Here is a 25,959-nt window from a genome sequence, read left to right on the forward strand (position 1 = left end):
CAACATCTCATCCACTGTTGTATGTAGACCAGGAATGAAATACAATGGAAGTGAAGAATTGAAGCTTTCAAAAATTTCCCTCATTGGAGCAAACTTGTCAGTCTGGCGACGAATTTCTCTAGTGTTCTTATCATCAAACCTCAATATTTTAGTCAATTCGAAAAATCGGGTCCGTCTCATTGATCCATAGTACACTTGTCGGCCCTGAAGCAAAGACCATAAATCTTGGACAGGTATCTTATTGTCATGATTTGAACCCATGATTAGCAAGAGTCCTCTGTAACAAAATATCTTCATCTGTGTGCTGAATACCTAGTCGAGAAGCCTCTTCATTTGAGTGTAGTTTTATTAGATTCATAATTTGAGGTGTAAAAAAGAGCTCTATAGCCTCTTTCGGAGACGCAATTCTTCCTTGTTGTCCTAGCCCCATTCTTTCTCGCACTATATTTTGTACAGAACGCCGATATTGTCGAGATGGCTTCGTAATATACTCTCGTCCACTTTTTGCAATGAATTTATCACATTCCGTATCATTATCATCTGGTGGATTGGCTTCAACCTCATCTTCATTCTCAGACGATGAATCAGTTCTAATTTCTTCCACATAATCATCCACTTCACTTTCCTCTAAATCTGATTCGTTCAAAACTTCTTCTAGCACTCTTTCAATGGAACTATCACGTAAACGTTGTCTACTCATGTTGCTGGTTCAACAGCAGCAGAAACACTGAAAATAACAATGGTCCGCTTCATAATAATATGTCTGAAGGCAACAATGCCAAAATTCGTTTCATGGTAAGAATTTGAAACGAATGACTCAACGTCGTAAATCTTTCCTTGCTATTACCAATGGGTGGGCTTCTAAGGCCCACAGAGAATTAAATCAAGTAAATGAATTTTAATTACATTTTTATTCCGAAATTCTGTAATGACTCAATAGTACATTCAGTAACGAACAATTACCTTTGCTTTCAAGTTCATATATCAAAGGGTGTGGATACAACATAGAAAAACTGAGTCAGTGGGCCTACGACGCCCCCCCCCCCCCCCCCCCCCCCCCGTTGGTAATGCTAGGGTTAACAAGTTTCTCTTCTTCAGAAACGCTTTCCGTGTCATTGCCAGTCTATATTCTATATTTCATATCCTCTGTGACTCTATGGGGCAAATATTTTTATTTTTCTGCTACCAGTCACATTTATTTAATTTCTGCCTAATTTAACACATCGCAATTCGTTTAAAGCACGTTTTGCTCATCATAGAGGTTTCTAAAATGTCGGCCTAAAGTAACCTATAACTGATTTTGTTCCCTGTTCTGCCACTGGACTCAATATTACTGTGAACAACCGACATGTAACACGCATACACGATTATCACTCCATAAGCCGGCCGAGGTGGCCAAGTGGTTCTAGGCGCTACAGTCCGGAACCGAGCGACCGCTACGATCGCAGGTTCAATCCTGCCTCGGGCATGGGTGTGTGTGATGTCCTTAGGTTAGTTAGGTTTAAGTAGTTCTAAGATGTAGGGGACAGATGACCTCAGAAGATAAGTCCCTTAGTGCTCAGATTTACAAAAGATATATGTGACAAAGAATTAACCTCCAAAAACACAAAACTGAGACAGCACCACACAGTTATCAAACCAGTCTTCAACGGGCCGATGCACTACTCATTTCAAACGGAAAGAGACACATTGAATAAACCCGAAAGTAATAACGAATAGTAATCAGCAAAATTATAGGTCCAAATGAATACAGAAGTAGGAACACACAGACTAAGAGCAAATAAAGAAATTAGTAAGAATTCCATCATTTACTAGGACACAGAATAACGCAGCCAAAAATTCTATGGTCGTATGAAACGAATTCAACCAATACCATTAGCGACGGAGATTGTGGAATTCTACAAACGTCGCAGTAAAGCTACAACTGAATTAATAAAATTGATCGGTGCAGTGACAGAGGATCTGAAAACCAAAGGAATACCGCAACAGAAAAGATGTTTGGCAAAAAATCTCTTCTGGGAAGCTGACCTGCCACGAAGACCCCAGAATACCGGAAAAAGAGACGTTTTCACATTACGAACAGCTAAAAAAATACGCCGAAATATTCTGTGTTGTTCGTCGCTTGTTCCAATAGCGCCGGAACGTGAATATTAGTAAGAATAAGGAGAATGATTAACAATCGCTTTTCGGAACAGAATTTATTTTGTTTTCAACCAAATGGATTTATTAATGCTTCTACTGAAAAATTTATTGTAACTATTGTTTCAAAACAGTTTTTCTGGTCATTTAGTTTAGTTACGTAATGTTGAATAGCAGTCTTTTAAGTTAATTCATTATTTACATTAACTGTAACTTAAGTAGTTCATCTCCGGTATCTTCTACATGTGCCTTTGGGAATTTGATTATATGTTATTCAGGAAGCAGATATGGAGTGAAGTGTCAATTCTCTGCTGTTCAACGTGAAATTTTGCCATCTGATTAAACCGCAAGAATAATGTGATACACTTTGTTTACATGATTATCGACAGAGGTACATTTTATTTGTCTTTCCTAATTTCACCATCATAAAAACGATAATAAAGCACCACACCTGTTACGTTTTTCTCGTGCGTAGCGCGACGCATTTCACGAACTTATTCCCATTTTCAAAAGCAGTGAGCGTTAATATTGCTAATGCCCATTATGTGTGTGCGCTGTGCCTCTTTAGTTACGCAGAAAATCACACACGCGCAACACGTCATTCAAGTAGCATAAGGGGTCTGGATGACGTGTTGCGAGTGTGTGAGCTACTGTGATGGACAAGGCACAACACAGTAAGATCATAAAAAAGGCGTTTGCAAGGAAAGAAAGGAAAATCAGCACATACGCAGACATCGCATTCGTACTAACAAACCCACTCACAGCGCATGAAACTGGGGATAGAGTCCTAGAACACGTCGTGCTTTATTATTTACATTATTATTTCTCAAATACACTGAAGGCCATCGCAGAACCAACGAACGTGCCTTAATGTGCCAAACACGTTGCCACTGACATTACTTTGCAGGCGTTGTGCATAGCGTTTACGGAAAGAAAATTGTTTCAAATTCGTTGACGATTTTCGTGTTTCCCGGACACGATAATGAAAGGCGCCATGAACCGTAATTTAGTAAATTGGGCGAAAAAAAGAATGCTTGGGGGTCGATAAGGACTTTCATTTCCCTTCCATCGACGCTGACACTGCGTAAGTAATTGACGTACAATTTCCCGCTATTCTGTAGACGCTTTAGTTTCCTCGCTTCCTGAGCTATTGGCTGCTGGCTAACTAGGCGGCAGCAACACGAAAGAACTACAAACAGTTTAGCCTCTGTTAATTATAGAAATGCCACTGCTTCAAACCGGTACCACATCGAAAAAGGTAGCAATGCGATTTAACAGCTCGTTCCTTATTTCTGTAATTGCCTTTCTGAAATAAGCAATAAATCTGTAGATTTGCTTCAGCCCGTCGAGGCATTGCCAGCGTTACCAGTAAGATAATCAAACAACATTAAAAGATAGACAGACGGTCTAATCACACGATGAACAGCTGAAATTAAATAAAAACGACTTATTTGGAAATCATACAAATGTAGGTCTCAGGCAACTATAAGAAATACGATTCATATGACACTTGCAAAATATCTAAATTTGTTGTTGTTGTTGTGTGGTCTTCAGTCCTGAGACTGGTTTGATGCAGCTCTCCATGATACTCTATCCTGTACAAGCTTCTTCATCTCCCAGTGCCTACTGCAACCTACATCCTTCTGAATCTGCTTAGTACAGACATCTCATGGTCTCCCTCTACGATTTTTACCCTCCACGCTGCCCCCCAATACTAAATTGGTGATCTCTTGATGACTCAGAACATGTCCTACCAACCGAAACCTTCTTCTGGTCAAGTTGTGCCACAAACTTCTCTTCTCCCAATCCTATTCAATACTTCCTCATTAGTTATGTGATCTACCCATCTAATCTTCAGCATTATTCTGTAGCACCACATTTCGAAAGCTTCTATTATCTTCCTGTCCAAACTATTTATCGTCCATGTTTCACTTCCATACATGGCTACACTCCATACAAATACATTCAGAAATGACTTACTGACACTTAAATCTATACTCGATGTTAACAAATTTCTCTTCTTCAGAAACGCTTTCCTTCCCATTGCCAGTCTACATTTGATATCCTCTCTACTTCGACAATGATCAGTTATTTTGCTCCCCAAACAGCAAAACTCCTTGACTACTTTAAGTGTCTCATTTCCTAATCTAATTCCCTCAGCATCACCCGACTTAATTCGACTACATTCCATTATCCTCGTTTTGCTTTTGTTGATGTTCATCTTATATCCTCCTCTCAAGACACTATCCATTCCATTCAACTGCTCTTCCAAGTCCTTTGCTGTCTCTGACAGAATTACGATGTCATCGGCGAACCTCAAAGTTTTTATATCTTCTCCATCGATTTTAATACCTACTCCGAATTTTTATTTTGTTTCCTTCACTGCTTGCTCAATATACAGATTGAATAACATCGGGGAGAGGCTACAACCCTGTCTCACTCCCTTCCCAACCACTGCTTCCCTTTCATGTCCCTCGACTCTTACAACTGCCATCTGGTTTCTGTACAAATTGTAAATAGCCTTTCGCTCCCTGTATTTTACCCCTGCCACCTTCAGAATTTGAAAGAGAGTATTCCAGTCAACATTGTCAAAAGCTGTCTGAAAGTGTACAAATGTAAGAAACGTAGGTTTGTCCTTCCTTAATCTAGCTTCTAATATAAGTCGTAGGATCAGTATTGCCTCACGTGTTCGAACATTTCTACGGAATCCAAACTGATCTTCCCCCAGGTCGGCTTCTACTAGTTTTTCCATTCGTCTGTAAATAATTCGCGTTAGTATTTTGCAGCTGTGGCTTATTAAACTGATTGTTCGGTAATTTTTACATCTGTCAACACCTGCTTTCTTTGGTATTGGAATTATTATATTCTTCTTGAAGTCTGAGGGTATTTCGCCTATCTCATACGTCTTGCTCACCAGATGGTAGAGTTTTGTCAGGACTGGCTCTCCCAAGGCCGTCAGTAGTTCCAAGGGAATGTTGTCTACTCCGGGGGCCTTGTTTCGACTCAGGTCTTTTAGTGCTCTTTCAAACTCTTCACGCAGTATCGTATCTCCCATTTCATCTTCATCTACATGCTCTTCCATTTCCATAACATTGTCCTCAAGTACATCGCCCTTGTATAGACCCTCTATATACTCCTTCCACCTTTCTGCTTTCCCTTTTTTGCTTAGAACTGGGTTTCCATCTGAGCTCTTGATGTTCAAACAAGTGGTTCTCTTATCTTCAAAGGTCGCTTTAATTTTCCTGTAGGCAGTATCTATCTTACCCCTCGTGAGATAAGCCTCCACAGCCTTACATTTGTCCTCAAGCCATCCCTGCTTAGCCATTTTGCACTTCCTGTCGATCTCATTTTTCACGTCTGTATTCATTTTTGCCTGCTTCATTTATTGCATTTTTATATTTTCTCCTTTATCAATTAAATTCAATATTCCTTCTGTTACCCAAGGATATCTACTAGCCCTCGTCTTTTTACCTACTTGATCCTCTGCTGCCTTCACTACTTCATCCCTTAGAGCTACCCATTCTTCTTCTACTCTATTTCTTTCCCCCATTCCTGTCAATTGCTCCCTTATGCTCTCCCTGAAACTAGGTACAACCTCCGGTTCTTTTAGTTTATCCAGGTCCCATCTCCTTAAATAAATTTATCTAACTAAATTGCTCATAACACTTCAGTTAGGCAATAACGATTATGCGAAAATGCTACTGTCAAATATAGATGTCGATTTCGTACGAACAGTTCGTCATTCCCAGATCTTTTGACTTTTACGAAATACAGAAATTATCACAATACTAGCCGAGCTTTTAAGTAGCTAAGTTATGGTAACCTTATGGGCAGCTCGTTCAGTTTGCAAATAGGACGTTAGGATGAGGAATTTATAAACTGAATTCTCTGAATCATGAGGTTTCACTCGTACATGTATATAAAAAAAACTGCCCACTAATAAAGAACATATTTAAGAAGAATCACCCACTTGTGTGCTATTACAACAGAGGACCTGGTTTACTGGATGTGTAAGCACATTGTATGTACTTGACATGTCTCATTTCTAATGTTTTACAGACGATTTGCAGTGGAACTTCCCAAAACAGCCATTTTGACCCCTCTCATTGTTTACAGAAGAGGTCTTCAGTTACAGTGATACACAGTCATACTTTCCGTGTACTGCACATGGATGGAACGTGAAGAAACCCTGATAACTGCAACCGTGCGAAGTACACCCTGCCATACACTTCACAGTGGTTCTAGAATACGAATGTAGATAGTCTCTCAAGTCGTTTCAAAATGGAAAATTTTAACAACAAAAATGACTCTCTTTCATATCATGGTATCCTTTTCTCCTCACCTTTTCTGAGTTAGTACCCCTTTTTAGCTTATCATAGTCTTCGAAACCGTAAGTCTACCCTTGAGTAGTAACATTTTTTTCTCACGATTTTCTTTGGGGCAGAGGCTCGAACTGATCCTGTCTCTATGAACACGAAGATATCTAACAACGTTTCCTGAACGGAATAGAGTAGTTAGACGCGCTAAACGGGTGTCTAGTATTAAGGTTTCAGCCGTTTAACCTCTGCGTAATTGCTTAACATACGCTGAAACGTCGATGATAGTAATAATAAGTCCTTAAAGACTTATTTTTTGAGGAAAATTCAGCACTGTATTAATCGTATCAGCAAACTGTTACATCTCGTTTGCTACGCTCTTCCGTAACACTCTTTGATGTTAAAAATTGACAGCTCCTTTCAGAAAGCGACACCATTTCCTCAAGCTTTCGTTCATCACGTGCCTGATTGTAAATTCAGCGGTACGCGTCATTCTCGACGCTTATGAAATTATGGTTTCCATGGAAATCTCGTCTATATGATAATGCCAGCCTAGGACAGTAATTCGGCCTTTATGCAGATTTACAACCCTGCTCTCCTTGGAGTTCCCCCTCTATTCACTGAACAGAACGCTCCCATAGCTACGTCTCATAGAACGAACTCCTGCAGTCGTTGTTCAACGCAGTGTGCTTGTTTTGTTTTGAAGGAAGAAAATCTCTGCCAAAACGGAAGTTGTAAAACCGAAACTCCCGTGTACACAACAGCTTAAAACGTCTGATTACGTTGTGAATGAGTTAATGTGTTAAATATCAAGCATGTAAAACCATTATGGCTGAAGATATAGCTTTTGGCGCACTCCAACGTAAATGACGTCATACCTGCTCAACTACATGTCGTAGTATGATGTGAGTTTGAGGGTACGTTCGGTATTGTATGTAGAAGATGTCTGCAAAATCTGTTGCGAATAGTAAGGAAGTAACAAATTAAACCGTTATTATTGGTGCAGACGTTTTACTGCATAAACAGCTAAAATGTAGTTGACAATAAACATTTTTCCTTTCGTTATTTTCTCCGAGGTAACAACGAGAAAACGTTTAAACAAGGATTGAAATTTTACATAAAGTCTGTCGGAAGTGAATATGTTAGTTAGTTAGTTCGTTACATTCATGTTCCATAAATCCTCATGATGTGGAACGAGACATTTTATATTCGTATTGCAAATTAATTTGTACATATATTTGTGTTCTAAACATCACCATTTGTATTTTCCTCCCTGGAAGATTTGAAGATTGAGTTATAAATTCCTACCCACCACCTTTTTCACGTTAAAAAAAATTAGAAATTCTTCTACAGAATAGGAGTTGTCAAGGAGAAACTTTTTCAATTTATTTTCAAATTTTACCTTGTTGTCTGTTAAACATTTTATATCAATGAGCAAGTGGTCAAAAATTTTTGTTGCGGCCTTGTGCACCCCTTTCTGTGCTAAAAACAACCTTAATGTTGAGTAACGAATGTCAGTTTTTCTTCTAGTGTTGTAATTATGTACCTCATCGTACCTTTTGAACTGTAGTGGATTATTTACAACAAATTTCATGAGGGAATATATATACTGTCAATCAGTAGTCAGAATGCCCAACTCCATAAACAGATGTCTACAAGTTGATCACGGGTGAGCACCATATATTATTCTTACAGCATGTTTTTGGGTAATGAAGACCTTCTTTCTCAAAAATGAGTTAGCCTAGAACATTATTCCATATGACATTACTGAATGAAAATAAGAAAAATATGTCAACTTTCTGATTTATCTCTCCCCAAAATTTTCCATGATTCTAATTGCAAATTGAGCCATACTAAATTGTTTTAGGAGCTAAAAAATGTGTTTCTTTCCAATTTAATTTCTCATCAATATGGGCACCTAAGAAGTTTGAAGTTTCCACCCCATGTATTATTTGATCATCATGTGTTACACCTATCACTAGTGCAGGACCCATAGAGGTGCAGAACTGAATACGATATGTCCTTGTGAAATTCAGGGTGAGACAATTTGCAGAAAACCAGTCAATGATACTTTTGAGAACTTTGTTCACCATTTTTTCCATTTCTGTATGTGTACTGGGAGTGATTACAGTACTGGTGGCATCTGCAAAACGAATTAATTCTGCTTGTTATACATTAGAATGTAGACCATTTAGATGTATGAGAAACAGTAGTGGATCTAATATTGAGCCTTGGGGAACCCCATACGTAATTTCTCCCCAGTCAGAATTTTCTCCCTGGATTCTGTTGGCTGAATTACTAGTAAGTACAACTTTCTGCATTCTTTTGGTTGCATAGTGTATCAGAGGTATCACACATTACAACTGTATCAACCAAAACAGTGCCTCATCGAACATCAAGTGAGACAGAACCGACCGTGTTCAACGACTGGGACTGCTAAAACCACGATTCGTCTGTTCCAGTTTCTCGCACCTGGAAACTTTAAGCTAACTGAAACCAGGAATACACTCTCCTCAGTTTAACCGAATAGTACACTCACACGTGTGAATGCCCAAAAAGTATAACGTTACGAGTGATCACCCATTAGCCCAAATCAAACAGATTAGCACTGATAAAATATTCTCCTAAACAAATTGAACAACTCGTTCCGCGCTGCTGGCTGCTAATGTAATGGCAGATAATGCATAGCGCCCCAACTCCACCAGCACATCACAGTAATCCACACGAGATTAAATGCAAAACAATAAAACATACAAATGCAGATAAACACTTACAAAACACATAAATAAATAGGTATTGGCAGTTAAAAAGCGAATGAAAAGAAACAAAACTGTTTAGCTTTTATCTCATTAGTACTCATAGCAATTGTTTGCATTAACGGCTGTGTTGGAAATTAATGTATTTGCAAAGCTGATGTGACTATGCAAAGAAATAATCAAGCGTTGTATATGTCTTGTAAGGATATTAGATACTGAAAATACTTTTAACGATGTACTACGGATACATCGTTAAAAGAAGCCTGCAACTACAAAATTAATCGACCATATCACAAATAAATGTATAATTTTCTCATAAGACATAATTTAATTATTACTCTAAATGTTATTGTCGAAAAGAAATCGGAATAGCATTACAATACAATAATTTAGTATTACGTAAAACGAATGACCAAGATAAGATCTCTGTTGTTTCTATGCATTGAGTTTTTTTATGTCACCGATTAGAACAATGTAGTTTTCCTTTTCTCTTAGCCAACGTTCACTCAAAACAGTTTCTGCTAAGCTGATGTTACCGGCAAATCGTCGATGTACGCGTCGTTAGGCCATGAGCCTTGAAGGTACATTCCAATAATTTGTGTAGTTTTTGTTTATCTACTTGATTGTGGGTGCCTGTTGCAAATGTGACACAAACGCTCCATATCTCAGTTTCTACTTAGCTGATGTTACCGGCAAATCGTCGATGTCCACGTCGTTAGGCCATGAGCCTTGAAGGTACATTCCAATAATTTGTGTAGTTTTTGTTTATCTACTTGATTGTGGGTGCCTGTTGCAAATGCGACACAAACGCTCCATATCTGAAGTAATTATGCCCGGTTTGCATATATGCGTGCAATGGCGAAAGTAAGATACGTTTCTTTCGATTAACGCGTGACGTTGCTCGACTTTGTGATATTTGTTAGACAGCTTAGGCACAGTTTTCAGATTTATACTTCACTATTAGATCCCGGAGCAGCACTTTTCACACTATTTCCGTCCACCCTACGCAAGTATATCAAGTTAAGTGTACTATAAATCATTAGTCCGCGGTTTATACCAAACAATCGGTGTTGTGCCCAATTGTCTCACTTCAACATCGCAGCCATCAGCAAACCGTACACTCAAAGTTCTTTTTCTCAATATACAACATGTAAATGTGTTACCATGTTTTTTGTTCCATTTCACTGTCAGTGGTACGCAAAAGCAGTCTGTACTGTCGACAATAGAAAACGGTATGTTTACGACGTGCACACAGCTTACTGGCATGTAGGTGAAAGTTTTAAGCTTAATGGCTCAAAACGCAGTTCTGGCTAATGAGCAACGCAACTCGTGAAGTCACTAGTTCTATAATCGAGGTACACGTCGAAATCATAAGTGCTGCACTGTACAGACACTGATATTTTTCACCAGCCATGAACACATTGCCTAGCAGTAAACGCACGGCAGTCACCTCCACACCACTACTCTTTATGTTAGTGTTGCCAACTCTGAAGCATAATTTCCCCTTAATCGCATTTGAATCCCCCTGAGTCCGTCCAAAATTCCCTGAATAATTTCTCAAACTAAATGGTTACACTATTATTTTTTTTTCCTTTTTTTTATTGCGGTTAGCCCCTGTTAAAGTGAAACACATCTCGTGAAATTATTAATCGAAATTCTGCCAGAAAATACCACGATTTGCCTCAATGTTTAAATCATTACAAAGAACTTGCAGTTGCGTTATTTTTTCGCAAGTAATTACATTGTTTATAAGCATCTTGTAATGTGTTTGTGTTACATTTTAGATAAAATCTATACAGAACACAAAAGATTCCAGTCGGAAATAGATTTTCCAGTATGGAGTCAAAGCAATTTACCGCAGGAAGTATGGAATTTAGCGCTTTTGAGTGGGACATTCACTCGCTCCGACGAGATGGGATAATGCCTGTGACAATACTAGAATATACTGTACATTTATACAAATTCTAACTAATAGGCTGCCTCACTCTCTCTCTCTCTCTCTCTCTCTCTCTCTCTCTCTCTCTCTATCTCTCTCTAAGAGTGCTGAACATATGGGAGAGACAAGAAACGATACTATGATAGCAACGACGCCAGTAATCCGTATATTTCAGGAAATCAGTATAATGTGTTAGACTGTGGTTGTGAGAGTTGTGAGGTGTTTCGAGTACACCATTTGCCATTATTCCAAGAGAGTATGCACCATATTCCGATCGTGTCTGTTTACGTAGCTCACAAAGGAAGCTGGCGGTCTCCAGAAGTCTCCAAGGTCTTGCAGAACTTCTACTTCTTCTTTGCTTCATTTGTTTCTGGTCGTACGTGGATATGTGTAACTTTTTCAACATTCCGGAGGATGATTTAGTCTAAGTGTATTTTCCATTTTAAAACAATATCTGGTGGTTAGCAAAGCATTTACTAACACTATTCAGAGCCTATTCCTGAGCTGAATTTTTGTGCAAGAAAATACTGAAAATGCACGTAGCATTTGATATGGGCAATGTCGGTAGCCCAGCTGCAAAACTACCAATATTCCAAAATCTGGCATTCCCATTTGCATCTGTATCTTGTAAAACATCTGTCCAGAAGCCAGTAATATGTGAAACATTTCTCCTCCGTTTAGTTGACAGAGCGTTCCATTCTGAAATGATGTCATGTGTTTCACCAGTTATCTCTGTACTTATAAAACTGGAACAGATATCTGTTCTCTGCTGGGAAGGTGCAGTGGAAGTGAGAAGTATACTCATCTTTTGCAAAACTGCTATACATTCTGGGAATTGCTTTTGAAATTTCCTAAAATATTCTACTAGAAATTTCTTGCACCTATCCTGGTGATCGGAAAGTTCTTCTGGCTCAGGAACTTGTGCCACAGACTGAATCATACTACAGGTACAAGCCTGATATACGTATTAGATAATTTTCAAAAACAAAATTTGCGATTTTGTCATCCTGGTTTTCTGAGTGAGACAACACTCTTGCTCAGTTGACGTCTGGAGAACATATGGATTTCAGTTCGTCTCTGAGGAATATGAATTGGATTTTGTATGGTGAACAATCCATTTGCTTGTAAAGTTTTTCAGCCAACTAGCGTTTATCGTCACTATTAGCGAGAGAAATTAATAACTTCAGTACTTCTCTTTGCCTCAAAATTGTATCAAGAACAAAATACCTACCTAGCCAACGTGCACCAGAGAGACAGTGAATTTAATTAGGATTGCAAGTATCATTCACAGTTTTATACAGCTTTTTGCATTGGTCCAGTCTCTTAGGACTATAAGCAAACCAATTATGTCTTTCTGTAATAAGTATTTGCAGTTGGCGTGGGAAGGCTGCTGAAGCTTTTGCTGTACAAAGATGAAGAGAATGACAAACGCACTTAACAACAATTAAGTGAGGAACCATTTCTTTCAGAAGAGCAGTTACAGAGCTATGGACTTCTACCATTAGACTTGTACCATCTACTTCAATAATTGTCAAATTTTCCATGTTAAAACCATTGCTTTCGAATTTAGAACTTAGGACATTGTAAACGGTGTGAACATTATAAACAGTTAATTACAGAATTCAATCAGATGTAGTTACAGCGTATTTCTTCCCGAACAGGAAGGTACCTAAGCAAAACGCAGAGGTGCTTTCATCAATAATTAAAGAATAAGGAGAATTTCAAGGATTGAATTATCTTACACACTAGCACTGAATACATTTTGAATGATCATGATACATTTCGTGCTATGCAATTTTAGATACTGAAAAACGTTAAAGGTACTAACATTGGCGGATGTTCTCTCAGGTGACTTACACTATTAATGGACGAGTGTTGGTCAACATAAACAGGTCTTTAAATAAGGCTGTTGATTGCTAGAGGCATATTGTTTTGTCATGATTCGGTTTTCTTCCATTTCACAATTTTCTCTGAGGTTTTTATATGTTGCATAATCACGAGATCATTTTTATGACCTTTACTCACAGAATGAAAGGGAATGGAAGGGTGCATTCTTGACCAGGTGTATCAGGTATCAACCAATCTGCACAGCAACCCGGGGGGGGGGGGGGGGGGTGAGACTGATCATGCACTAAACTGTTGGGAGAATTTTAGGAAGACGGAGATTGCTTATAGGGCACTAATGCTACCTGCCAAGTGGCTGGGATCCCTACCAGGTTGGACTGAGGAAAGACGTCGAAGCAATTCAGAGGCGGGCGGACTGCTACCGCTGTTGGCGCTAGGTCTGAACAACATGCAAGTATTACAGAGATGCTATGGGAACTCAAATAGGGATCCCTGGAGGGAAGGCGATATTCTTTTCAAGGGACTCTGTTGAGAAAATTTAAAGAACTGGCATCTGAAGCTGACTGAAGAACGGTTCTACTGTCCCCTGTGCACATTTCACGTGAGGACCATGCAGATAAGAGATATTAGGGCTCTAGTGGGGGCATATATACAGCCGTTCTTCCCATGCTCTATTTACAAGAAAGGAAATGATTAGTGGAGGTACAATATACACTCCTGGAAATGGAAAAAAGAACACATTGACACCGGTGTGTCAGACCCACCATACTTGCTCCGGACACTACGAGAGGGCTGTACAAGCAATGATCACACGCACGGCACAGCGGACACACCAGGAACCGCGGTGTTGGCCGTCGAATGGCGCTAGCTGCGCAGCATTTGTGCACCGTCGCCGTCAGTGTCAGCCAGTTTGCCGTGGCATACGGAGCTCCATCGCAGTCTTTAACACTGGTATCATGCCGCGAAAGCGTGGACGCGAACCGTATGTGCAGTTGACGGACTTTGAGCGAGGGTGTATAGTGGGCATGCGGGAGGCCGGGTGGACGTACCGCCGAATTGCTCAACACGTGGGGCGTGAGGTCTCCACAGTACATCGATGTTGTCGCCAGTGGTCGGCGGAGGGTGCACGTGCCCGTCGACCTCGGACCGGACCGCAGCGACGCACGGATGCACGCCAAGACCGTAGGATCCTACGCAGTGCCGTAGGGGACCGTAACGCCACTTCCCAGCAAATTAGGGACACTGTTGCTCCTGGGGTATCGGCGAGGACCATTCGCAACCGTCTCCATGAAGCTGGGCTACGGTCCCGCACACCGTTAGGCCGTCTTCCGCTCACGCCCCAACATCGTGCAGCCCGCCTCCAGTGGTGTCGCGACAGGCGTGAATGGAGGGACGAATGGAGACGTGTCGTCTTCAGCGATGAGAGTCGCTTCTGCCTTGGTGCCAATGATGGTCGTATGCGTGTTTGGCGCCGTGCAGGTGAGCGCCACAATCAGGACTGCATACGACCGACGCACACAGGGCCAACACCCGGCATCATGGTGTGGGGAGCGATCTCCTACACTGGCCGTACACCTCTGGTGATCGTCGAGGGGACACTGAATAGTGCACGGTACATCCAAACCGTCTTCGAACCCATCGTTCTACCATTCCTAGACCGGCAAGGGAACTTGCTGTTCCAACAGGACAATGCACGTCCGCATATATCCCGTGCCACCCAACGTGCTCTAGAAGGTGTAAGTCAACTACCCTGACCAGCAAGATCTCCGGATCTGTCCCCCATTGAGCATGTTTGGGACTGGATGAAGCGTCGTCTCACGCGGTCTGCACGTCCAGCACGAACGCTGGTCCAACTGAGGCGCCAGGTGGAAATGGCATGGCAAGCCGTTGCACAGGACTACATCCAGCATCTCTACGATCGTCTCCATGGGAGAATAGCAGCCTGCATTGCTGCGAAAGGTGGATATACACTGTACTAGTGCCGACATTGTGCATGCTCTGTTGCCTGTGTCTATGTACCTGTGGTTCTGTCAGTGTGATCATGTGATGTATCTGACCCCAGGAATGTGTCAATAAAGTTTCCCCTCCCTGGGACAATGAATTCACGGTGTTCTTATTTCAATTTCCAGGAGTGTATCTTCCGCCAGTTGTAGGTGTAATTAAAACACATACAGAACAATATTGGTCTTCATTTTCACCTATAAAACATTCTATTAAAACTCTGCGCATCGGACGATGTATCCATGCGCTGATTGGAAATTTCAGTTTCGGAAAGATTCTAATTTTTGTTATTTTATGATTTAGTGTTTTATAAAAAAAACTGTTGTAGTACGACGTACTAAGATGTAAGCCGTAGCATATAGGCTAGCTGTATAAACAACGTCACTGAGCAGCTATGCACATAAAAATCAGACAATCAGGAGGAAAACGTACCTTTCGGCAGAAGATCTGATTCACACAGCTCTGTGTATCTCTGGGCATTCATTTTGTCTCTGAAGGCCAGTTCACTTAAAATGTACTCATTTACCGTTGAAACCTCTTCGAACTCGGTCCACAAGCTTCCCTATACCGTTCCCTTTTAGTGATCAAATGCTACTCATCTGACCCCTGGAGGGCAGCAGGTCGAGGCTCGGGCGGTACAGCTGCTCACCCTTCCGTGCACCGTCAGCCGCAAGAGCAAGATCCTTCAGCAGTTTTCCGAAATTCCTTCACCAGGGAAGACGAATGGAATATTCCAGAATTTGAAAAACGAACATCTGCTAGCATGAGTCTCTTAGAAGTTGATACCTTAGGGGTTGCGAAGCAACTCAAATCGCTTGATACAGGCAAGTCTTCAGGTCCAGATTGTATACCGATTAGGTTCCTTTCAGATTACGCTGATACTATAGCTCCCTACTTAGCACTCATATACAACCGCTCGCTCACCGATAGATCTGTACCTACAGATTGGAAAATTGCGCAGGTCGCACCAGTGTTCAAGAAGGGTAGTAGGAGTAATCCATTTAACTACAGACCTATATCATTGACGTCGGTTTGCAGTAGGGTTTTGGAGCATATACTGTATTCAAACATTATGAATCACCTCGAAGGGAACGATCTATTGACACGTAATCAGCATGGCTTCAGAAAACATCGCTCTTGTGCAACGCAGCTAGCTCTTTATTCGCACGACGTAATGGCCGCTATCGACAGGGGATCTCAAGTTGATTCCGTATTTCTAGATTTCCGGAAAGCTTTTGACACCGTTCCTCACAAGCGACTTCTAATCAAGCTGCGGAGCTATGGGGTATCGTCTCAGTTGTGCGACTGGATTCGTGATTTCCTGTCAGGAAGGTCGCAGTTCGTAGTAATAGACGGCAAATCATCGAGTAAAACTGAAGTGATATCAGGTGTTCCCCAGGGAAGCGTCCTGGGACCTCTACTGTTCTTGATCTATATAAATGACCTGGGTGACAATCGGAGCAGTTCTCTTAGACTGTTCGCAGATGATGCTGTAATTTACCGTCTAGTAAGGTCATCCGAAGACCAGTATCAGTTGCAAAGCGATTTAGAAAAGATTGCTGTATGGTGTGTCAGGTGGCAGCTGACGCTAAATAACGAAAAGTGTGAGATGATCCACATGAGTTCCAAAAGAAATCCGTTGGAATTCGATTACTCGATAAATAGTACAATTCTCAAGGCTGTCAATTCAACTAAGTACCTGGGTGTTAAAATTACGAACAACTTCAGTTGGAAGGACCACATAGATAATATTGTCGGGAACGCGAGCGAAAGGTTGCGTTTCATTGGCAGGACACTTAGAAGATGCAACAAGTCCACTAAAGAGACAGCTTACACTACACTCGTTCGTCCTCTGTTAGAATATTGCTGCGCGGTGTGGGTTCCTTACCAGGTGCGATTGACGGAGGACATCGAAAGGGTGCAAAAAGGGCAGCTCGTTTTGTATTATCGCGTTATAGGGGAGAGAGTGTGGCAGATATGATACACGAGTTGGGATGGAAGTCATTACAGCATAGACGTTTTTCGTCGCGGCGAGACCTTTTTACGAAATTTCAGTCACCAACTTTCTCTTCCGAATGCGAAAATATTTTGTTGAGTCCAACCTACATAGGTAGGAATGATCATCAAAATAAAATAAGAGAAATCAGAGCTCGAACAGAAAGGTTTAGGTGTTCGTTTTTCCCGCTCGCTGTTCGGGAGTGGAATTGTAGAGAGATAGTATGATTGTGGTTCGATGAACCCTCTGCCAAGCACTTAAATGTGAATTGCAGAGTAGTCATGTAGATGTAGATGTAGATTATGTAGCTACCTCGGAATTAACATTGTCGAAAAGCAAAACTTTCAAGCACGTGTAAAAATCGTCTGCCGGAGAGGAAATAAAGTGCAAAAGAAAATAGCGCCAACTGGCCGAAGAAGCTTTTAGCTGCCATCAGTAAAAAGGAACGGTGCAGTGAAGCTTGTGAACAGACGTTAAAAAACGTTTAAAGTGTGAACGTGTACACATATTAAGTGAATCTGGCCTCCAGACGCAAAAGGTATGCCCGGAGACGGACAAAGCTGTGGGAAGCAGACCCCTGCCTAAAGGTACGTTTGTCTCCGGTTTATCTGATTTTATGTGCATAGCTGCTCAGTGACGTTGTTTGTACAGCTTGTTCTGTAGCCTACATGCTACGGTTTACATCATAGTATGTTTTGTATGTATTTTGTTATAAAACACAAAAGCACAGAGCATTATAAATCAGTATTTTTCCGCAACTGAATTTTGCAATGAATGCCTGAATACGTCGCTCGACTTGCAGAGTTTTAACTGAATGTTTTATAGGTGAAAATAAATACTAATTACTGCTCAGTATGTGTTTTAATTACACCTAAATCTGCATTTAGATACGTACTCTGAATGTTACCACATAAGGCATGGCGGAGGGTATCTTGTACCACCACTAGTCATTCCCTTCCTTGTTCAACTTGCAAATAGAACAAGGGAAGAACAACTGTCTTTATGCCTCCATTAGAGCAGTAATTTCTCTTATCTTCATGGTCCTTACGTGAATTGTGCATAGGAGGCAGTAGAATCGTTCTGCAGTCAGTTTCAAATGCCGGTTCTCTAAATTTCCTCCAGTGTCCCGTGAGAAGTATGTCGCCTTCCATCCTGGGATTCCTATTTGAGTTCCCATAGCATCCCCGAGATACTTACGTGTTATGCAGACTTACCGGCAACAGCCGTAGCAGTGCGCCTCTGAATTGCTTCGATGTCTTTTTCAATCGAACCTGATAGGGATCCCAGGCACTTGGCAGGTCGCCCTAGTGTCCTATATGCGTTCTCCTTTTTCCTAAAATTCTGCCAATAATTTATTGAAACAGCTCCTCCTCTCCCTCCCATTGCTTCTCAGATTGGTTGACCCCTCATCCATTTGGTCAAGAATGTAGAGCCTTTTACAAATATTGCTATTCTACGCTTAAAGGCTATAAAAATGATGTCAAGATTATGCAAAACGTAAAGAATTCAAAGAAAAATGCAAAACGGATAAAAACAAAGAATCATTCCAAAACATAAAGCCTCTGGCGATCAACAATCATATTAAAAAAATATTTATGTTACCCAACACTCCTCCATTACCCAACACTTCTCCATTAATAGTGTCAAGTACCTAAGAGAACAGCTGCCTATCGTAGCACTTTCAATTCCTTGCAGTATATAAAAATGGTTAGCACTAATGTACCATGATAGTTTGAAATGATATAAGTGCTGGTATGCAAGATGATTTAATGCCAGAAACAGGAAATTCTTCGTATTCTTTACTTATTGATAAAAGAACTGCTGTAATGACTCCATAGCAGTTTTTAATTTTGCTTAGGTACTTTTCTGTTTGGAAGAAATGGATTATAACTACATTTTATTGCATTCTGAAATAACTAGTTGTGTTGTTCACACCATTTACAGTGTCATAGTCCGCAGCTCGTGGTCGTGCGGTAGCGTTCTCGCTTCCCGCACCCGGGTTCCCGCGTTCGATTCCCGGCGGGGTCAGGGATTTTCACTGTCTCGTGATGACTGGGTGTTCTGGATGTCCTTAGGTTTGTTAGGTTTAAGTAGTTCTAATTCCTAGGGGACTGATGACCGTAGATGTTAAGTCCCATAGCGCTCATAGCCATTTGAACCGTTTTTGAACAGTGTCATAACTTCTAAATTGGAACCACAACGCAATCTTACCCGCTATTTTGGGCTACTGATCGAGCCCTTGGGCTTATAGAGCCAGCAAGATAAGGACAGCACTGGCTCTACGGTTGAGCACAGACGTTTGTACTCCTGCGCCTGACCGGCGCGTATAGAAAGACCGACTGAGGCGGTGCTGGTGATATTAGACTCGTTGCCTCTAGACCTAGTAGTAAGGAACAGGGGTGCACAATACCGGCTCAAAGAAGCGAATATGATAAGGTTTAGGAAACACTGGGCACAAGAGCCTTATCTAATAAGGAAATAAAGGCATGCAGTGGTAGAGAATGGCAAGAAATCTGGGGCAGGGTAGGAAAAGGGAGGAAAACCTACCAGTTCCTTCCTACCATAAAAGAAAGAACAAGAATAACATACTTCCTTCCGAAGAAGGGAGCTATGTACTTCCTGTACAGACATGGTCCATACCCCAACTACTTACCAAAAATACGACAGCGCAGTCACCTGTCAATGTGGAGAAGTTGGAAATGCAACAGTCTATAATACATGGATTGGATATTTATTTATTTATTCGTATTTCTAGGGCCCCCCGTCGGGCAGACCGTTCGCCGGGTGCCGCTCTTCCAAGTTGACGCCACTTCGGCGACCTGCAGTCGATGAGGATGGTAGTATGATGATGAGGACAGCACAACACACAGTGCCTGGGTGGCGAAAATTCCCCGACCCAGCCGAGAATCGAGCCCGGGCCCAGAGGATTGACAACCCGTCAAGCTGAGCATTCGGCTACTGGGGACGGGCATGGATTGGATATGAAGAGTGGCAACACTGCTATCACGTGAAGAACGTTCGTCACATGGCTTTTCCACTATCTGCAGCTGGTAGCACTTGGTCAGTTGAAGTAATATACTGAGCGGTGCCGGCTGTGAGTACTGTCTGAACATGTGGTAGGCCAGTTCCAACGCCCTAAGAGTATCTTTAGGAAACACGAAAAGAGTGCATGGGTCAGGACTGAAGTGCCACTTGGTGGGAACGCACAACAATGTTTCCTTCTGAAACTGCATCCCATCTTCTTTCACGACAATGCACGATGACACACGGCGGACCCCTTGCAAGATCTCCTGCGTAATGTGGGTGTGAGGTATTGGAACAGCCACCACATTCAAGCAATATGAATCTGTGTGATTCCAGCCTGTTCAACAAATTGAATGAACCTCTTCGTGGCACGCGCTACAACGCGAGAGAAGACATCATCGATGCCGTAAGGTAGTCCTCGCAAGACATTGACAGAGATGGATACGTTGGTGGTGCACGACGGTTTCCATCTCTGTGGGAGACGGTGATCGAGATGTGCGAACGATTAAATTGACAACATGTAATACGGTGAACATCTGTCAGTTAACTGTGTTATCAATAATAATTATCAACTGTGTTTTATCCAGCACATGTATAGTAATGAATGCGAAGCTGTGGCATAAGCTGAACTCGATGACAGCTAAAATATCAGCCTATGAACTCCACGCCTACATGGCTGAGAGAAACCAAGAAAAGACAATACGTCAAGATAACGAGACGCGCCACCTACAACTTTCCTCTGGAAACAGTCGGGCAGGTAGGACCAGGAAGGACCTTCCGAGACCCTCACGGCCATCTCCGAATCTGGCAATAGCAGTGCATCCCCTGTGTATCCTGAGTTGCATCTCAATGCGCTAGTATACAGACCAACGTAACCGACGTGCAAATCACGGAAGTAGCAGTACGCCGAAAGTCTTTCAGCAGGCAAGACGTTTATTTCTTAATATAGAAAGCATCAGCCGTTGTATTTTCAGGTTAGAGAACGATACAATGGACATGTTACAAAGACGGATCTTCTTCTTATCATTCAGTGCATTCGCATTTGCGTATACGGACAACGATTGCCTGTATAATGGAATGACGACAATGGATATTTATGCCGGACCGGAACCCGAACTCGGATATCCAGCTTGTCGTGAGCGGTTGCCTTACCATTTGGCTATCCGGTCACGACTCACCGTCAGACTCAAACCTCCATGCGTCGTGGAGACATTTTAATTGAAAGTCGCTTGCCCGGTGTCGGCGGATAGCCCGCCTTTATGACGGAGCGGTTCTAGGCGCTTCAGTCTGGAACAGCGCGACCGCTACGGTCGCAGGTTCGAATCCTGCCTCGAGCATGGATGTGTGTGATGTCCTTAGGTTAGTTAGGTTTAGGCAGTTCTAAGTTCTAGGGGACTGATGACCTCAGATGTTAAGTCCCATAGTGCTCAGAGCCATTTGAACAATTTTTTTTTTATTTTTTCTGAGAAATACGATTTTGCAGTGCCTGTGTTATTCAGAACTACGACGCAATGTTCCTCCGCACACGCGTGCATCCCGGTCCGACACAAATTTTCGTCGTCGTCATTCCATTACACAGCTGATGGTTCTCCATATTCGCAACTGTGAATACATGCACGCATGTTCAAAATGGTTCAAATGGCTCTGAGCACTATGGGACTTAACATCTGAGTTCATCAGTCCCCTAGAGCTTAGAACTACTTAAACCTAACTAACCTAAGGATATCACACACATCCATGCCCGAGGCCGGATTCGAACCTGCGACTGTAGCGGTCACACGTTTCCAGACTGAAGCGCCTAGAACCGCACGGCTACACCGGCCGGCCTGCACACATGTCCGAAGGAACTTCGTATCATAACTCGAAATAACACAGGCACTGCAATATCGTATTCTTCTTAGCAAGTTTGCAGACCAGCTCTATATCTTTTAGATCCAGATGTTATGGCAGCACCAGGCAGAGAATGATATACTTTCTTTTGGCAGCGGAAGTAAAAGGAGGCAGCGAGCACAGAATGTAACTCTGCATTCAATATATCCATTTGTGGATGGTGAACTGACGATTTTTTGACTATTATATCAGACGAGACTCGTTTTTGAACTCTTGAAGCTATTTATTTTCTGTACCATTAAATAGTTTTCAGGCAGCTGTAGGCTTTTCATAAGTTGCAGGTGTTAAAGGAACGTTATCTGGACCAAATGCAGGTAGACATTATCGTCTGTTTCTTATGGTAACTTCTTTACTGGTGACAAAAAGTTTAGAAGAAGTGGGTGTTACATTTCAGAGTAATTAATTACAGTACTTCGTGCATTGTGGTACGTATTCCTTACTCCTTATAGCTGCCACCTAGTCTAAGTCACCATTAACAGCGTGTCCCATGTCGTTGCCCCATACTCACTAGGCGCACAGAAACGAAACGTTGTTGTATGAACTAACTGGCCACGAATTTTCATGTAATGAGACAGCACACCAGTAACGAAACGTATGATGGAATCTGCAACCGGTGCTTCGATTTTGGTGGAATGTTCGTTGCCCCGTAGTGAATGCAGGGTTGTTTATAGGGGGCAGTCAAGCGAAAACGATACTGATGGTACTGATGGGAAAAAGTAACTGAACTGTTTATTTCAAAAGTAATCAAAAAATGGTTCAAATGGCTCTCAGCACTGTGGGGCTTAACCTCTGAGGTCATCAGTCCCCCAAAACTTAGAAGCCCCTAGGAACGCTCGGCCACTGTGGCCGGCCAAAAGTAATAGACATACCTGTTTATATATATATATATATATATATATATATATATATATATATATATATATATATATATAATCGAAGCCACGAATGTCTTTCTTCAGGGCTCCATAGATATGACAACAGCATGTGGAGAGATAAAGGCTCCATAGAGGGTGTCTAAGACTTCGCAGCGGAACTTCTGCATCATAATCGAAAGAATCTGTGCAACTTCTGGTACCGTCTACGTAAAAAATAAAGGGCTGCACAATGCTACAACGAAAATTTTTCATCACTAACCCAGTGATATAAAAACATTGTCCCAAGTCAGGCACATTTACAAAACAGTTTCTGATGTGCATATAAAATGGTACACTTCATTACCATTTGTTGAGTAAATGATCCATGGAACAAACTTAAAACTACTCATACCAGTGGGTACATCATTTTTTAGGTATCGATTCGTAACACGTGCCGTGACATAGTTGCACTGGTGGCAGACATAAAAAATCATCCGTTCCATATCGTCAGACCAAATTAGCTGGTGCCTCTTGACAGACAATACAACAAGCAGAATTTCAAAACGGGTACCAACAGCGCCGTCCCCGGCATTTTGTATCGACGACTTCAATGTTCAAATACTGACATCTCTCGGATGAGTGAAGGAAAACAAAATTCTTTGACGACAAAGAAAAGTAAAAAAAATCAGCTGTAACAGAGTATGCTGTTGAGCCATGAAGTCATTAAATTTTTCGTCACCAAAATTATATCTACAATGTCAAACAATCATCCACAGCTACAATATGTGATCAAAAGTAACCGAATACCCCCAGAACCATACGTTTTTCATATTAGGTGCATTGTGCTGCCACCTACTGCCAGGTACTCCATATCAGCGACCTCAGTAGTCGTTAGACATCGAGAGACAGCAGAATGGGGCGCTCCGCAGAACTCACAGACTTCGAAGGTGGTCAGATGATTGCATATCACTTGTGTCATACGTCTGTACGCGAGATTTCCACACTCCTAAACATTACTAGGTCCACTGTTTCCGATGTAATAATGAAGTGGAAACGTGAAGGGCCACGAACAGCACAAAATCGTACATACCGACCTCGCCTGTTGACTAACAGACACCGCCGACAGTTGAAGAGGGTCGTGATGTGTAATAGGCAGACATCTATCCAGACCAAGACACATCAATTTCAGACTGCATCAGCATCCACTGAGAGTACTACGACAGCTAGGCGGGAGGTGAGAAAACTTGGATTTCATGGTCGAGCGGCTGCTCGTAAGCCACACATCACACCGGTAAATGTCAAGCGACGCCTTGCTTGGTGTAAGGAGTGTAAACATAGGACATTTGAGCTTTGTAAAAACGTGTGTGTGGAGTGACCAATCATGGTACATAATGTGGCGATCCAGTGGCAGGGTGTGGATATGAAGAATGCACGGTGAACTTCATCTGCCAGCGTATGTAGTGCCAAAAGTAAAATTCTGAGGCAGTGGTGTCATGGCGTGTTTTTTTTTTCTTTTTTTTGTTTGGCGCTATTACAGCACAGGCCTAAATTAATGTTTTAAGCACCTTCTTGCTTCCCGCAGTTGAACAGCAATTCGGAGATGGCGATTGCATCTTTCAACACGATCGAGCACCTGTTCATAATGCACGGCCTGTGACGGAGCGTTTACACGACAATAACATGTAATCGACTGGCCTGCTCAGAATTTGACCTGAATCTTATAGAACACCTAGAACACCTTCGAGATGTTTTAGAACGCCGACTTCGTGCCAGGTGTCACCGACCGACATCAATACCTCTCCTCAGTGCAGTACTTCGTGAAGAATGGGCTGCCATTCCCCAAGAATTCTTCCAGCACCTGACTGAACGTATTCCTGCGAGAGTGGAAGCTGTCATCAAGGCTAAGAGTGGGTCAACACCATATTGAATTCCAGCATTACCGATGGAGGGTGCTGCGAACTTGTAAGTCATTTCAGCCACGTATGCGGATATTTTTGATCACGTAGTGTATGTAGAGAAGCCATCGAACTACACATTTCCAGAAAAAAAATTAGTGTACCTGGAAAGACGATGGTGATTTCGACACGATGACGGCATATCTCATCTGTGGGATAGTAAATGTATTGAAAGTAGTTTCAACGTCGTCCGGTAACAAACAGCGTGGCGGCATAGCTACCAGAGCGCCATATATATCTAGCCTTTAGTAGGGAACGCTCACAGAAAGAAGGCTCAGTGCGGTGCAAACGTGTGAAGCAAGCAGGCAACCGATCCACGGAGACGCACTCGTGCTGAGCGAGTTTGAAAGGTATCAAATGTGGCCCAAGTTGGACATGCTGCGTCACTTGTGCAACGACGCTTGTCTCTCTGGTCACATGAACATCCTCGCGCACGCAGACGAGGTTCTGGACGTCCACGCAATACAGACGCCCTAGGAGAGTCGTATTGTTAGGGATCTGTAGCACATCGTACAGCGGCTTGTGATCCGAGGAGCGTCGAGACGAACTTTTGCGAGCCGGTTATTATCATTGCTGTTGTGGGGACGCACACCTCCAGGGTGTCATCCGCTCACGCCACAGCTACAACGTGCGCTGCTCGACTGCTGCCCTCAAAGGATCACTTGTAAGATGGTATGGCGTGCTATGGTCTTCAGCGATGAAAGCAGATTGTGCCTGGAAGCAAGTGATACTCGTTTGCTCGTACGACGTAGAACTGGTGAGCGCTGCCTCGTAGGGTGCATTCGTACAAGACACGGTGGCCCCAGCCGAGGCCTACGGTCTGGGATGCGGTAGGATACAACCCTCGTTCATCTTTGGTGTTTCAACAGGGGACGCTAACCAGGGCTCGGTACTTAATGATTGTTCTTACACCCTTTCTTATGCCGTTCTTGCAACAGGAAGGTGACGCGTCATTCCAACAGAATAATGCTCGCGTGAAACTCAACGTGCTCTGCAAGACGTGCAGCAACTTCCCTGGCCTTCTGGATCTCTGGACGTGCCTCCAGTCCAGCATGTGTGGCGTATGATGGGACGAAAAGCGACTCGGGCGACTTGATAGCAAGAACTTGAACAGGTTGGTCTGGCGAAGATTAACGTGGTCAAGCACAGTATCATCATCTATACCAATAATTGGATGCCAGAGTCAGCGCCTGCACTCTCGTCCATGGAGACCACACGACGTATTAATATGAGTCTTTCAGCATGGC

The 25,959-nt window shown here is 42.3% G+C and overlaps 1 protein-coding gene across 1 annotated transcript in view; it reads right to left on the bottom strand.

The window, feature by feature from the left end:
* Positions 1-25,959, bottom strand: part of LOC126281889 (uncharacterized) — a 1,790,734-nt gene that overhangs the window by 1,512,404 nt on the left and 252,371 nt on the right. The gene's annotated exons all lie outside the window — the stretch shown is intronic.

This window comes from Schistocerca gregaria, chromosome 1 (assembly GCF_023897955.1).
Source record: "Schistocerca gregaria isolate iqSchGreg1 chromosome 1, iqSchGreg1.2, whole genome shotgun sequence".
Classification (NCBI taxonomy): Eukaryota; Metazoa; Arthropoda; class Insecta; order Orthoptera; family Acrididae; genus Schistocerca; species Schistocerca gregaria.